This window comes from Strongylocentrotus purpuratus, unplaced genomic scaffold (assembly GCF_000002235.5).
Source record: "Strongylocentrotus purpuratus isolate Spur 01 unplaced genomic scaffold, Spur_5.0 spur5_scaffold_15, whole genome shotgun sequence".
Classification (NCBI taxonomy): domain Eukaryota; kingdom Metazoa; phylum Echinodermata; class Echinoidea; order Camarodonta; family Strongylocentrotidae; genus Strongylocentrotus; species Strongylocentrotus purpuratus.
The window spans coordinates 29,277,562-29,289,716 of NW_022145600.1; positions in this window are offsets into that span (position 1 = coordinate 29,277,562).

Consider the following 12,155-nt stretch of genomic DNA (forward strand, 5'->3'; position numbering starts at 1 on the left):
TTAAGTGCATTATGTATTCTTGGATCTTATGCGAATTTGGATCTACATGTATATTGGCAAACAATTTTAATGCATATATTTTGAAGATCTACATTGTAGATTAATTCCATATCTTAAAAGATTTTCTCTTGCTATCACTCAAAGAGAGTGGAATTTATTATTACCTAGTTTTTATTATCATTATCATTAAAGGCTTATAATAAGATGGAGCTTGCCCTAGATAATCTAGATACATATATTTTACATTATATATTATACATTCACTTAATGAAAATAAATCATTGATATTAGTCTTTTGATCCAGTCGTTCTAATTTCCTTCACGCGTTTTTAGAATCTGCATGGCAAACGAACGCCTTCAGTTCATGGAATAAACTTGCCAAACCAAAGTTATCAACATATTTTCATGGAATAATATGTTGTTAGGTTATTTCCTATATTACTTCAGTTGACAGAACAATTAATAATAATTTTGCGATGTTAAATGGTATCTTTTGATCTATGTGTACAGCTCCAGCTGGTCAGGCACTCAAGCTATTGATACCTATTATACGAGGGCAAATACCAATACTGTTTATCTGCAGAAATCTTGAGATGAGAGAAACAAATTTATCCTGATTCAGAATCAATTCTCAAATTGATGGGGGGGGGGGGGGTAGAGGCTGGAAACAAAGTCTAATATGTATTGTATGAACCCGTAAATATTCACTCCTGAACGATAAACACCTATAAACCTAAACAACCCCCCCCCCCCCACTCAATAAAATACAGAAATAGCCCTGTACAATTTCAAATGCCCCCTGTATTTCCATTATTGTGGATGAGAAGACAATTGCTTTAAATGTGGAAAAGCCTGTAATAGAAAATACATTTTTTTCAGTATTGTAGTATGCAGGCAAAAAATGTTTCTTGCAAATACAGATAACCATGAACCACATTCATTAAGTAGTCATTAAAGGGTATGAATGGGTAGACTACAGTTTTACATGTACATGTGTGTAGTTATCCAGCGGCTCATCAGGTCTTCCTATTCTCAGTCAAATATCAAGTGTAGGTAATACAGAAAGAGAAAGTAATTGAAAATGGATTTCACTTGAACAGGGATAAGAGGCTATATCTAGATTAAGCCAGTAATGGAAAAGCTTTTTCTCCCTATCCTTTTCATCCAGGCTTTCCCCGGGTTACCTAGCCTACTTTCCAGGAACTGAGCATTTCTTTTCATATTACAATCCGCTGCACAAGCCCTCAAAATCAGATACAAATTTAGTGAATATCTTCTTCTGAACATTTCTTAATCTGGTAATCTACTGAACATATTAAGGTAATTCTATATTTTCCATTAGCAGATATTTTCTTCAAGAACAATTCAAAAGCAATTCTCGCAGCCAGTATATAGGCCTACAAGTCTCATTTGTGCAGCTCAGCTAGCCTATTGAGTATGTCAAATGCATTACCAGCCGATGAGGACAAATGAGGATTGTGAATATTGTGTACACTTGAGCATATTATAATGACATATAAAAGTAGAAATACTGAAGATAAATGAGAGTATCTAGAGTGATTTGGGAAGTAACCTTGTCCAATTCTTAAAAATATTTTCTCTTTCCAGCTACTCCAATCTATTCTCTCTCAGTAAACATTTCTATATTTTGTATCATATTTGAAATTAAGATGCAAGCTAAGGATGATGCAGGCTACATCTGTTTTGAGCTTTTATCCTCATCAGACTTCTTCAGAAGTTTAACCAAAACCAATGAAGAGAAGATACAATCACTATGAATATGACTGACAAAGAAAGCGGACAAAATATACAGTTCCTCAGGTAGACAAAGGAACATCCCTTCACTGCTATTATGTAAATATGTGTAGAACAGGTGTCACATGCATATTCACCTGTTTACATAATAGCAGTGAAGGGATGTTCCTTTATCTACCTGAGGAACTGTATATTTTGTCCGCTTTCTTTGTCAGTCATGTTCATAGTGAATCATGTCATATATTTGTTTAAATCCAACTACTGGTATAGGTTCACTCCCTCCATAACTGGTGTGCTAACCAAATATACTGCTTCACTGTGACACTATATCTGACATTATTATGAAGGAATTAAATTTAAAATCATTTGGTATAAGTTTTAATTGTTTGGAGGGCAAATCAATACCTTCAATTAATCAGTCAGAATAAAAATGATGCATGCACTTGCAGCAATAGGTTTGCCAGAGGATTTAAACTAAAAAACGTCTTGCACCACCTGACAATGATACACTTGCATACTATTTTTCACTGTGTCATGGACCTGGGTTTTAAATGTTTACTTCTTTGTTCATGTTGTTATGACTACCAGTTCAATTAAAGAGGAGACATAATCCATACTGTTGATATGTGACCAGCCCTTCAATGGTGGACAAGCATTTTGTGCTTCTGATTTGAATGCTAAGAGTTCAGGAGAGCCCACTGCACTTCTCATCAAACCTGGTGTAGCGCTAGAGCCTTGAGGTACACCCACCTCTTACCTAGCCTATCGATTGGAGAACCCTGTGGAAGATTTGCCATCGGCCTAACAAGCTATACAATCAAATAAAGCTGACTACCATTTAGAATGTTCTACCTTCTTGATCAAAGTTCAAACCCACATCTACCCGAAAGGATCACTGGATTCGGGAATGAATGACAGTGAGAGATAAAAAGAACGGACCCAGTTCGGGCCAAATCAACATTCTAATGTTCCTCCGCTTGTTGACATTGTCTCTGTTCACTGTCATAATAAGGTGGAAAACTTGTTTGCAAAGTCAACAAGCTGTCACTGTCAAGATTGGCGAAGCATGAGCGGGTCTCAATCGATGGTTGCCATTACACACAAAGCTATACAGTGGGACTGCAGGTAAATGAGCCTTGAGCTTAGCTGTCCAAACATGGAAGATTTCTGGATGGCACAATCAATAGCAAAAGCTTTTTTCTCCCAACGACTTTCTCGGTGACCTTCCCGATGTACTTCTGGTTCAACATACTCTTCAGAACATTCACTGACTCTGGAAGAAGGATAAGGATCCCAATGGCATGAATGTCAGGGTGTTAAAGTGGGGAGAATCTTGAATGAAATTAAGATCTGTAACAAGCAAATATCCTCTGTACAAAAATGTTTGTAGAGAATATGCATAAAATTACTTCTTTTCAATGATGGTTTCATTTTCAAAATGAACATTTTAGTCAGCTTAAGCCAAGCACATTAAACAGCTATACTCAATTAAAGATTTGCCGTCTTTACATATAAAACTCAGCATATGCAGCCTAAAATCTAAGTTTGCATCTCACAACTTTATATCTTTCATTTAGGGGTGAAATAATAACAAAAAGAGCCACAGTACCGAAGTTACCTCATTGGCTAAACATTTTAACCATCGTAATATTTCATTCATATGATTTTAAAATGTTGTGCATTGGCAAAGCTGCATTGTACATGGTCAGTTGTCAATGTGGCAGGTCAAAAAACGCATATTTTCTGTAGCAACCTGCTCTATTTCCTCCTACATCGGAGCAAGGAGATGGATTGCCATCTATCAAACATGCACCTGTATAGACCATATCTGTATGATTTAACAGTATCCTTAACAATACCGGTAGTCAATACATCACCATGCATGATGAATAGGGGGATTGAACTGGACTTCTAATGATTAGACTTAAAGAAGAAAAAAAATGATGTCCCCGGGGGGTTCTCTCTGTCACCCACCCCCAGTTCAGACGAGCAAAATTCATTGTATACTGTAAAGATGTAGCTGTACAAGAACCGTATACACGTATGTAGCTAGGCATATAGTCGATAAGTATTTACATGTACTTTTTCAAGTCTAAATATTGTATAGTATAATGGAAAGCCGAATACAACAAAACATTTTACAGCAAAACAGATGTTTGAGCATCGTTCCCAATGAAATATAAAAAGAATCAGCATCCATATCTAATGTGAATGTCTTAGCATACAAAAACTGTATACCTGGGCTCATCAAGAGTGCGCATCAATGACTGGTCAGCTGTCTTCAAAGCTGACATTAAAGGCATCGTTTAACAACGTTAAATCTGAGATGCATGGCCCTACGTGTTATCAGTGTCTGTGATATATAATATTGTAGCCCTTAAAAAATTGCGCTTCATAACGATCAAGAAGTGCCTCAAAAAAGTAAAAATCTTTGAGTGACCGGTTTTACCATACTCGTTTTCCCCAATAGACTGTAGTGTTAGGAAAACCGTTAGGAAAACGCAAAATTTGATTTCGATTTCCAATCGTAATATCTTGATAATCAGACAGGCGATCGGCTTGTAAAAGTCACGGGGTTCCTGACTGACCTAAAGGATTATAATTATCATTGAAGCATGAGCTAAATCCAGGATTTTGTTTCAGAATCTGAGACAAAGTTACCCAATCCCTTTAAACTTATGTCAACTGATATCTTTTAAACTAGTTTCTTTGTTACACAATGCTCCTTATAAGAAACTTTGCGTCATGTGTGTATGCTCCTTTCGCTATATTCTTTATACCACCATTTTTATACGAATCTCGTATAAATTCCTTGCAGTGTGAACATGCTATTACGTGTATTATTTCTAGCTAACTGTATCTGGGTCAGGTTGATGGATCATATTGTTAATGGCTTTGGAAAGAGCTTGTAATTACAAGCAGTATTTGGATAAGACTGCAAATTCAGAATGACATTTTTACGGCATCATTGGTTCTTTTCAGGGAAGCGGTGTACCTCAGATGAGAATGAGAGGACACTTTTCTTTTTACCTGCAAGCTTTAAAAAAAATTCTTCATTTATATTTCTAGATTTCACCCCACATGAGCGTAGTAGGATTAGGCTTTCCTAGTGGCAGGTTGATCTGTGTTGTTGTTGTTGTGGTTTTTTAAATTTTTTAAATAGTTATTGTTGTTTTGTTTTTTTGTGGTTGTTGTTGTTTTTGAGGTGGTGGTGGTGCGAGAACAGAGCAATAATATGATACCATGGAATATGTATATGAACATGTATGGGTGGTGAGAAGGAAAACTTGTTTGGAGTTTCAAATTTTCCACATCTACAAAGGCAGAAATCTGTGGTCTATCTCAAAAATATTTTCTTGAAAAAGGAAAATGCAATGGGAAGCAGCTCAAGAAATATTTTATATCTCCCATGATGGATAGAGATGGTCTGTAATCGGAGACATATCCTACGGATATATATAACCAAAGGTCAGGTATAGGTCGCTGAAATCCTAGATGTTTGAATCGTAAACGTGACTAGAGCCTAGAGGGGTCTGTGGCATGAAAACTAGTGGGTTCATATAGTTTGGGATATGATTTGATATGGTGACCATATTTCCAGCAGCCCGGGCTCCAGGATGTAATAGATTGCCAATTGAGGGTAATCTTAGCTCCCATTGTGAGCCCATTTAAGCCCGAATCAAAGCACGAACCCGCTCCTGACTTTGAGACGCTAGTCTACGTTTTCACACCCTTTCCCAATCGTCGAAAACAAACGCGACACGCTTCAAAGAAAATTCTGGTGATCGAATAAGAAAAGTCAAACATGCAATAAATACAAAGTTGACAAATTCAGCAGAGAATGTACAGTGATGTTTCATACGAGAATTATTCATCACAAAACAATAAAACGGCTGTGGTATTTTTCATAGGAGACTGCGCCTTGAGACCACCGTTTGAGAAAGTCAAGTAGAAAAGCCCATTTGGAATAAAAGCCTCATATAGCCTACTGATGGCTTGGCTGTAGAATGCTGTCTCCTCCAAGGCTCCAACCACCAGTTAGCTCTAGCTCCCACTCATATTTCTATCTCAAAGTATAGTGTCTTCCTCAGTAGGCCTGTTTTCATCAGCTTGAGATTGCCGAATATCCCGCTATTTGAACTATCACGATCGCAAATTATCCAATCAATTTGCGTCTTCATCAGCCCAAAGTTGCAATTATTGGGATATTCGGGCGAGATAATCATCCCCAGATATCTTGGGCTAGTTTGCAAAATATCCCACTATTTGTCCGGTGCATCTTCACCAGCCCTAAGACTCACACGAAGACTCGCACAATGCGCGAACGCTGAGCAAAATATCTCATGCTAATTTCCAGAGCTCAAGTTTCAAGTTTCGAGGTCAATTCTCGAGCCGATGAGGACGCAACATGTAACTTAGGGATTATTTCCCAAATCAGAAATAGCGGGCTATTTTGCAATCTCGAGCTGATGAAAACAGGCCTATTTATACTCCTAGCTATGGAATTATTCATCGTCTGTTGAGAGCCAGAAGGGCATTAAATCTCTGTTAAATTCTTTGAGTTTAATGCCCCTCTAGCTCCAAACAGACGACATATATCTCAGTCATTTAGGGACATCTCAAGACATTTGTAAGGAGTGTGATAGTCGAAGTAGAACAAGGGTATTGTATTCCACATCAGAGGGTACAAACTTGGCTTATAGTACCCTTCTTTTCTTGCATCCTTTGGCAAAGAGAAGCAGAGCAATTAACATCACATTAAATATTGTTTTTCATTGGATAACAGGATCCTATATCTAATGAAGTCAAGTCTTCATCTTTATACTTTTGGGTTTGGCCTATGGATGATTAATCTGAAAACAAACTTACAAAATGAGCAGTATATTACACCAAGTTATTTATTTTCTGATTACACCTTGTGAGTTGTCCAGTAATTACTACATGTTCATGTAGCTTTCTAACTAAATTATCAACCAAAAGAGGGGTTAAAATTGAATTATGTACATGTATAGAGTAAATTATACCCTTTTAGTTTTGTTCTAAAAATGAAATCTCTAAAATACAGAAAATCAAGCTTACCAGTAAAAGTGGTTTGTATGCCATATGTTTTTTGGTTTATTTTCTTCAGTTGATTTGCATTAATTTTTCTTTCCATATGGCATCGGATCACATGGCTTGCTGAGCAATACAGTGCACACCATGAAGGTGATTTTGAGTTCAGGTGATAAACAAATCACAAAAATATTATAAAACTTACACTGAAAAAGCAGAACTACAAATAAAAGATATTTGTCAAATAATTTTGATTCAAAATGTATAAGCAAGAAAGCTCAATATCCTAACAAAAAATAACACAGTATCATACATGTCCATGTATTTGCATTTTGATTTGTGCTTTTCCGGGAATATGATTTCCAGCAAGTTTTTTTTTCTTAATTTTTTGGTTAATATTTACCTAGTTCGAACAACCCATGAAGAACAAAAATCTTCACACCAATTTCTCTGCATATCCATTACCACAACTCAAATTTACCTTTAGTAAAAACCAGAACTGTATGGAACATGAAACACTCACAAAGTAATAATGACAACCATTTTCAAAACCGTAAACTTTTGTGAATAACAATAATCACATGTTATAATGATGTAAGAATTGATTATTTAGTGGCTTGTAAAATATGGACCCCTAGCTGGTTTTACCATTTGAAATTTGAAGGGGAAAAAATTGATATGTTCCAAAATGCTGTCATGAACTCTACGTCATTCACAAGTCGAAGAGAGCAATATCATTCTAAAGTCATGTTGCCATTTCGTATCTTCTCCTCAGGCTAAGCCGCATTGCCAGACCACATTGAATGCTTGGCTGCTAACCAAAGTTATGGCATGACAATAAATTCATGACAAGCTGACCTCTGCACAATAAATGACATACAGATGTGGCTCAATACAGGGAATGAAACATGCTTTAGAAATGTTAACCAATACAAGAATGCGGTCACAAAAGATAATAAATCATTTTTTTTTCTTCCATATTGTAAATATGTATGCATGTACAGTAGTCCCATTCACATTGCAGAAAAACTAATTTGAAAAACATCTGTTTTTTTCTTCAAAACGGCATTTACACTAGTTTTGGGGTGAGTTGTGCGCACGTGCCATTTGTCGCTACCCTACGTGCGTTAGCATGGAAGCGAGCAGAGTCACACGACCAAAAACAAAATAATTCACTGTTGTTTTGAGAACGAGTGTTTACACTGCAAAGATCAGTGGAGTTTCGGCCAGCATTTAAAAAGAAACACACTCCAGACATGGGTTTTTCATCTTGTACGTGCAAAGTTGCTTCTGACAAAATTTTGGAATGCGAGAAAAACTGACAGTTTTTGATAGCAGTGTAAATGCCCCTAATGTTACTGTACATGTATTGTACAGTAGGGCATTCAAATATTACATGTACACAATTGTATGTTGGGTATTAGATAGGAATGCAACTCTTCATTTAGTGTATTAAAGTTCATTTAAAATATGTTTAAAATACAGTTAAAATATTAAAATGGGAAGAGGGTGGCTATACATCAACCTAAAGTAATGCTGAACATGTCTTTATTGTGGGTCCAACAATAATTTTTGTGAGAGATCTTTAAAATGATGAAAACATGCTCTCTCTTCACCATCAAAACACTGTATTAATACCCGGTGTAGGAAAGTGGTCTTCATCCACTTCACTTCTACAGGCACTATCACAAAAAACACTTTGAAATTAACTTAATTAGCGCAGGTAATTACTATTAGTAATTACACTCAAATTTCCTGAATTTACAATAAATTTCTATCCAATTCCATTTCCAGTCGTTCTCTTGTACGTGTCTTACTAGGTGAATGCAATTGAAGCCTACACTACATGTCCAAACAGTCAGCTCTGCCCTACCAAACAAACAAAAACCGGCATGAAATCAATTTACACAGCAGGAGTCTAATGAACTAGCACTGTTCATAAGGCCTAATGCCTACATTTCTTTCTTGAAGACGGAAGTGGTTACAAACATACAGAATAAAGACAGACATTTTCAGTCATTTAGTCATACAAACCCTTTAGTTGAGGATGCTAGAGTGGTACCAAAATACAATCTCATGCTCATTAGGAATAATTTATATTTTCAAATTTTCAATGAATACCAACATTTGATATTATGACTACCTCAATCCCTGTCAATCAGTTGGTTGCTGACTATCACATCATTGATCGTTTGTAAATGTATTTGTTTATTTGTTTGTTTATTTTTTCAATTGCAACAACATTATGAACATCATAAAAGTATGAAAGATGTTCCAAGAGGATATCCATGAAATTGATCATTTTTACCCAAATGAGTGACCCTAGAATGTACCATCATGATTGCTTTCAAAAGTGAAAATTTCAACAACATGGGTTTACTCAGGCGCAAACAGAAAATCTATTTTCTTTCTTTACCAAATTGTATTGCTTTCTTGTGCAACTAACTCCTTTCGAAGAATACTACTTGAATTAAAATCCTTTTTTTCTGTGAAATCTTCTCCCCTTTTCATATCCCTTTCCGATATTTTTTTAAAAGAAATGTAAAATGCATTTATTAACAAATGGGAGCAATACATAGCTTCCTTGTATTCTGGAGGAGGAGGAGGAGACTGTAGATGTAATACATGATTGATGCGATCAAGAAGAGAAGTGTATGATATCTGCAAAAATAATCCATTTGGGATGAGGGATGAAATGGAACCTGACAGGGGAGAATGGAGGAAGCAGAGATTCCGGCGCCAGAGATATGTGGAGCACAGCGGACCCCTTAATGCTAAAAAAGAAGCGAGTAATATGTAGGTCGCCACTGATACACTAGCTGGTTATACAAGGACGGGAAGAATGAATTTGTACATGTGCGGATGTAAATACAATGTACATGTATGTACATGTATGTGTCAGAATAGAGTGAGCACATATTTGGGTAGAATGGAAAGTTATCAGTGTGTGACATGTTTCTAACACTACACATTGTATTCATACTGGTTAACAGTACAACATGCATAGTCAAGAAGAAAGAAAAACATTGGAACACTGAAATTAGGAATTCAGTTTACAAGCGAGAAAACTAATCTCATGAAGTCTTGTAAAAAAAAAATACAAGTTCATGTACTAGTAGACCCTATGATGATGAACAAATAAAATATATGTGATTCAATTTATTGAGATAGTACATGTACACGTACTTGTAGTTCTGACTAGCTTTGTTGAAGCTTTCATACTGTACATTCATATCCAGTTCAGTTTCATTCATTCAGTTTCATTCATGGAGCGCTTTGAGCACCTTGCAGGGTGGATATGTGCGCTATATAAATATCCAATATTATTTATTATATTATTTTTCTATACATCAAAATATTCAGTGTAAATTTCATAGATTTCTGAGAGAGTTTCATCATTCGTTACGCACAAACATTTACATCAGTGACCCTGAACATGTACATGTACATGTACATTCTCTGAGTCCGAGACAAGGTCAAACTATATATCTGAGTAGCTTGTGAAGTTGCACAGGAGCTGTTATTAGAATGTGTGTTGGTCTGCCTGCCAAGATCAGCCAGCCAGCCATCGTGACAGGCTCCCTTCAAGGCGATAATTGCCTCGCTTATAAACACATTTACCTTGCGAATCAAATCACATCTGCAGCTGGGCTTTGCGCCCTCAAGATCAAACCGTTCCCGTGGCGACAGGTCTCAAAACGACTCGACGACGACGGCACATATTCTCAACGCTCATCTGGAGAAAAAATCCGCCGGGGAGAAACGCTCGCCAAGTTTCCCTTTCAATTTCCAATCGAGGTCTGCCGACTGAGAAATCAATCTTGAATTGGTCCAGGCAGAATTGCTCTTGGATGTCGAGTCGTTGACCAATATCAGTCTACACCATGTGCGTGTTCTTCAAGGCATTTTGCTCGCAGAAGATGTCAAAAAAAACATATGTTGACTTGCTTATGGGATGTAGGGAAATGGGGTGTGTATCGGAAATTGAAGCAAATGTAGGTTTATTGCAGTGAAATTGAAATGAGTGTCTGGGAATGAAAAAGAAGTGGTGTAAAATGTTTGTGTCAAATAAAAGGGTGATAGTGTAGTTTGTACAGGTTAGGAATAAAAAGAAATAAAGGTAATATTTTATCAATTTTGTTAACTTGTTGGTACACTTCTGGAGAGGATATAACCAGTGAAAGTTGAGACAATAGCATTATATTACAAATGCACATGTACGGTATGTTACCTTCAAATGCATGTATGAGTGGAGGCCTAACATAATAAATGAAAGGATAAATAAAAGGATATACTGGAAATGTAATGTATGGAAACTGATAGGGATGTACAGTACGTGTACATGTATGTACATCACATTACCGGTAGTCTAGTTTAAAATTTGATTATGGAAATGTTGTGTTCTTGTTTGTCTTGAAAAAATAAAATTGCATAGTGAGAACATGCACAGCTCATGAAGAATGAAAGTCAAATGTGCCTGTTCATTGAACTCGTCTCACCACATTTAATAAATGCATGTCAAATTGACACATTCTGAACGACAGGAAAATGAAACAGTTTCAAACGGACCACCGAAAGAGTTCGCTGTCAAACGTTGTTTCTATCCAAGCCGAGTGGCTGTCACAATCGCAAAAGAACATCCTCAATTTGAACATTATTCAATTAACCCCGGCACTTGGCTTCAATCGATTTTGAGAACATTACAAGAACGATGGAGACACCTGCAGCAGATTTTCTCACCCGGTGCAGGCCTGAGTACAATGCCTGTCACTATGTGTTTAGCCATTGTAAGCTCTACTCGTACACAGGAACGTGACATTTTTTCTTTGATCAAGCTTCAAACATTGTAAGAAGTGTCCCTTCCATCCTTGAGATCACCTCTCAGTATTTGTTAGATGACAACATTTATAAGATTGATAAAGACTGCAATATATTTTTGTAAAAATTAAAATGAATTTAAGAAAATAAACCATTTGAGAGGCAAGTGATTTCACATAGTTTTTTTCATAAAGGGGAGGGAAGAAAAAGTGTGAGCTGAAAGTCACCACAGAAGTTGAAGAAAAGATTTTAAAATCTAAAATTTAATTCAAAATGAGCTTGTACAAAAACATTAACATACAAGCAATCATTTTTCTACATCTTTCACATCCAAGTGTGTATAGTAATGGTAATAAACAGTGTGTAACTATATTTGCCCATGTACTGAATTTGGTGGAATTTCCTCACTATTATTCTCCTCAATAATCACAAATTACTTTCCTATAAAATGGTGACTGAAATTATACTTTGGCCCGGTGGTCGGTGATAGAGAAACACTGTTCTCAATAAAATGAATTTCATGTACATGT